Source organism: Bos mutus, chromosome 25 (genome assembly GCF_027580195.1).
Source record: "Bos mutus isolate GX-2022 chromosome 25, NWIPB_WYAK_1.1, whole genome shotgun sequence".
In the NCBI taxonomy this organism is placed as follows: domain Eukaryota; kingdom Metazoa; phylum Chordata; class Mammalia; order Artiodactyla; family Bovidae; genus Bos; species Bos mutus.
The window spans coordinates 1087606-1092160 of NC_091641.1; the positions used below are offsets into that span (position 1 = coordinate 1087606).

The 4555-nt window shown below is 45.1% G+C and overlaps 1 non-coding gene across 1 annotated transcript; it reads right to left on the reverse strand.

Annotated features, from left to right (window-relative positions):
* Positions 1–4046: 4046 nt before the first annotated feature.
* On the reverse strand, positions 4047–4118 carry TRNAW-CCA (transfer RNA tryptophan (anticodon CCA)). The gene has a single exon. It is a non-coding gene; the product is annotated as a tRNA-Trp (tRNA).
* Between the last annotated feature and the right edge of the window lie 437 nt (positions 4119–4555).

The window sequence follows — 4555 nt, forward strand, 5'->3', positions numbered from 1 at the left end:
ACTCCCTGGAGTCTAAGATCAAACAAGGCAAAAGATACTTCTACCCTCAGTGTCAGGAACACTGGAGGCTCTAGGTCTAGTTCTTCACAGAAATCCAGAGAAGCCCACTGCATCTCAGTTGGCATTCTAGTCCAAATCACCATAGTCACCTAAACACTCTCCACCCCTAATCTTTCCTTTCCTCAATCCGTGCTATTCAAAGCAGCTAAGATGAAGATTTAAAAATTAAATCTATTTTGTCACTCTTCTCAGAACTTTTCAATAACTCCTTCTGCCCTGGAGTAAAATGTAAACTCCTTAATTAAATGAAAACATGTGAGAGAAACCAGACACAGAAGGTAACATTTTGTTTCATTTCATTTATAGCAAGTATTCAGAATAGATAAATCTATGGAAACAGTGATTTTCCATATAGTGATTTTTCAAATAGTGATTGCCTAAGGCTGGAGGGGACAGGGGCACAAGGGAATGAAGGGTGACTGCTAATGGGTAAAGGGTTGTTTTGGTGATATATATATATATAAAACTGTTCTAAAGTTGACTATGGTGAAGGCTGTACAAGTCTGTGAACATACCCAAAGCAGTTCTGTGTACTTTTTTGCCCTGCCCTTTTCCTTGGAAGAAAAACTATGACCAACCTAGACAGCATACTAAAAAGCAGAGACATTACTTTGCCAACAAAGGTCTGTCTAGTCAAAGCTATGGTTTTTCCAGTAGTCATGTGTGGATGTGAGAATTGGACTATAAAGAAAGCTGAGCACCAAAGAATTGATGCTTTTGAACTGTGGTGTTGGAGAAGACTCTTGAGAGTCCCTTGGACTGCAAGGAGATCCAACCAGTCAATATTAAAAAGAAATCAGTCCTGAATATTCATTGGAAGGACTGATGCTGAAGCTGAAACTCCAATACTTTGGCCACCTGATGGGAAGAACCCACTCATCTGAAAAGACCCTGATGCTGGGAAAGATTGAAGGCGGGAGGAGAAGGGGAGGGTAGTGGATGAGATGGTTGGATGGCATCACTGACTCAATGGACATGAGTTTGAGCAAGCTCTGGGAGATGGTGATGGACAGGGAGGCCTGGTGTGCTGTAGTTCATGGGATCACAAAGAGTTGGACACTACTGAGCTACTGAACTGAACTTAACTGGGCATGTAAGATCTTAATTTCCAGACCAGGGATTGAACCTGAATCTCTTCCAGCAGAAGCACAGTTTTAGCCACTGGACCACGAGGGAAGTCCTGACCATATGCTTTAAAAGAGTGAATTATATCTCAGTAGAGCTATTTTAAAACACATTAAATTTATAGTGGTATAACCAGGGAAATTGTTTTACAGGAAGACTTTTATAAGATGTGTAAGGATGTAGAGACAGAAAAATCCCAGCAAAGTTGTCCATCCACACAAGAGCCTTGATTTTTCTCTGAGATGTTTGAATTTGGGTCATTTTAAGTTTTCTCATCAGAATGTCCTGTGTTTGACAAAATTTCTTTTAAAAAACATATTTTACTCTTAAAAACAACAACTAGTAATTGCATTCTTTACAAACTGGGGCAAAATAAAAACTCTTAGAGTTGTGACTCAAGTACATGAAGGTTTGGAGGGAGAGGGTCTCCATTCTGATCATATCATCTCTTCAGTCTCTGTTTTGTGTTTTGCTTCTCATATGTCAAAATCTCTTCAGATTGATTAGGAGACAGGGACCTCCTTGAGAGCCCAATTTATTTTATTCTCGACCACAGCTCGTAGAAGGGGGCTTGGACATCCTGGAACATTATGTGGGTGTGTGTGGGTGTGAGTGTAATCCTGTTATGATTTTGCAAATGTTTGGGAAATAAATTACCATAACCGCTCTTTAGAGTAACTCTAAAGAGGAGAAAACCTTCAGAAGCGAAGCAACCAGCATAGACAGCGGACTCCCCCAGCAGCGCCCGTTTCTCTTTAGAGAAGCCGGCGCATGGCCAGTGGGGCAGGTGAGTAAGTTTCAGGCACCTGGAGGTACTGAAGGGATGGAGGAAACGTCAGGCATGACCGGCCCCAGGCAGGTAGCACGGAGAGCCAGTCCTGCAGGAACATGGACCTAAGGAGGGGGAGCACAGGTCTGGTCTCCAAGCCACTTTCGTGCCCTCGCAGTAGGACTAGCTCCAGCTAAAGTGTGAGGAAGGGAGAACAATTCTTTCCCTGGATAGTGGAACTTCCCCCTGGCACCTGCTGATCCTTAGGCAGCTACTGTGTCAGTGGGAACCCACCCACCCTCACCCGCACAAACACACACATTCCTCTGGCTTAGGCGCTATGGGAACCTCGGTCCGGGAGAAGGGGCCAGACCAGCAGCGCTGCTCTGAGGATGGGCGGATCCTCAAAAGTCCAGGGACCGCAGGTTCTTTGAGCAGGCGAGGTTCGTGTTATCCGAGCCCCTTTCCCCTAACTCTGTCTATCTCTACTTTTTCCACCTTTCCACCTTGCTTGTTCGTTATCCAGTCGCTCAGTCGTTTCCGACTCTTTGAAACCGTATGGATTGCTTCCCTGTACTATTAATACATCCCAAACCCTCTGGACGCAATGGATCACAAATATTGAATTCTGCAACGGAGAAGTGAGGAAGTTAGCACATAAAATATAAAACAGACTAATACATAAAACACATTACCTTGTCATCCGGGTAACTGTTATACCCTCAATCCTGAGATTTCACTAACTATTAACCTTTTAAAAGTCACACCCTGCAGACTTTCCTGGTGGGCCAGCGGCTAAGGGTTTTGCCTTACAATGCAGGGGACACAGGTTCGATCCCTCGTTCGAAAACTAATGTCTGCGACGCAGCCAAATAAATATACATTCAAAAGTGAAAACCCCCACCCACAATTTGTAGGCAGGGTTTTTTTTTTTTTCTTCCTCCTGCCCAGCAGCAAGGCTTATGACACTTTAATTCCCCTATCACTGATTGAGGGCTTTCCTGGAGGCTCAGATGGTAAAGAATCTGCCTGCAATGCAGGAGACCCAGGTTCAATCACTGGGGAAGATCCCCTGGAGAAGGGAATGGCTACCCACTCCAGTATTCTTGCCTGGAGAATCCTACTCCAACATTCTTGCAGAATTCCATGGACAGAGGAAACTGGTGGACTCCACGAGGGTCACAAACAATCCGACACGACTGAGCGACTAACACTTTTTTTCACCATGGATGGAACCCGGCCCTCAGCTCCCGTCCCTCAGCTCTGAGAGCACAGAGCCCTAACCACTGTTTACCTATCTATTCATTTATTAAGCTCAGAAACAGAAAGACTTTCAAACTGAAGAGGGATTGGGGCCGGCTTAATTAATTCATTAAGTGAAAGCTAAATCCTGGTAAGTCTACAACAGTCTCCATTTCCTTTAACTTGGGTTTTTCCTTGCTCAGGTCATGTATCTGGAACTTGATTGAATCACATCCCTCTGGGAGATATGCATTTAAATGAAATCTAAGTAACAGCATGGTAAATTCCAGAGTAATTTTTTCCCCACTTCAGTAGAGTTCAAAAACTCCATCATCAACATAGTAACTTTTTAATCAGCTTCACACTGTATTGTCTTTAACCACAATGTTCAGGGGGCTTTTGACAGAGGAAGCTCAAACCATGAAGTTTGTGGGGTGGTGGTGGCTGGGGTGGGATGAGAGGGCAGAGAACCTGACTTCATCAAAGTGACACAAATATCAACCCAGAGAGACTATACCATATCTGTGTGGGGACCAAATAAAACTGTTCACATCAGGGTGAATTCATTAGCGAAGTCTCCTCACGCCCTGTTTTGCTGTCCCATCTGAGGTCATCTGATGTCCCCTCTGAAGCTTAGTCCTGATAAGGAAAAGAACCAAACAACTGACATTTCGGCTCACCTGGGTTTTCTTACCTTTCAGTTAGTGCCTGTCTACTGCTGAATGGTTCGCAAGAAGTCTCTCTGGACTAAGGAAAAGATAGGAGAAAATCTCCTGCTGGGAGCCCGCGGACAGACAATTGTTTGGTTCACTACCGAATTTATCTCTTGGCGCAAGAGAAAAAAGTACCTTGACCCCGACGTGATTTGAACACGCAACCTTCTGATCTGGAGTCAGACGCGCTACCGTTGCGCCACGAGGTCCTGGTGGTGGCTCCTCCTGTAATGCCTTAGGGGGACAACTTCAGAGGTTGCCAGGTGTGAGTTCTGTTCTGCTTTTGTTTTCTTTTACTGCTCTTACTACCATTTAGGAATGACTGTAAGCTCCTTGTCCCTTTTATAATGAGTCTATTCAAAGTGAGATGTAAATGAAGCAGGGTCAGGAGCTTAGGGCTCAAAGAATATTCGACCCCCCTCATTCCGAGAAACCCACTCTCCCTACAGAGGTTTTTTTTTTAGGGAGGGATGTTTGGGAAGAGACTGGAAAACGAGAAGTCCGGCTGTCAGGGAAGGCGGGGTGGGGTGATTGGCGCTCCGGGTGCTTTCTTTTTTCCCAGTCTTTCTGCAGGCGGCACGCCACGAGGATTTGGATGTTGAGGCCGGGGAGTGGGGGGGCGGGTGGTGGTGGTGGTGTCACACCT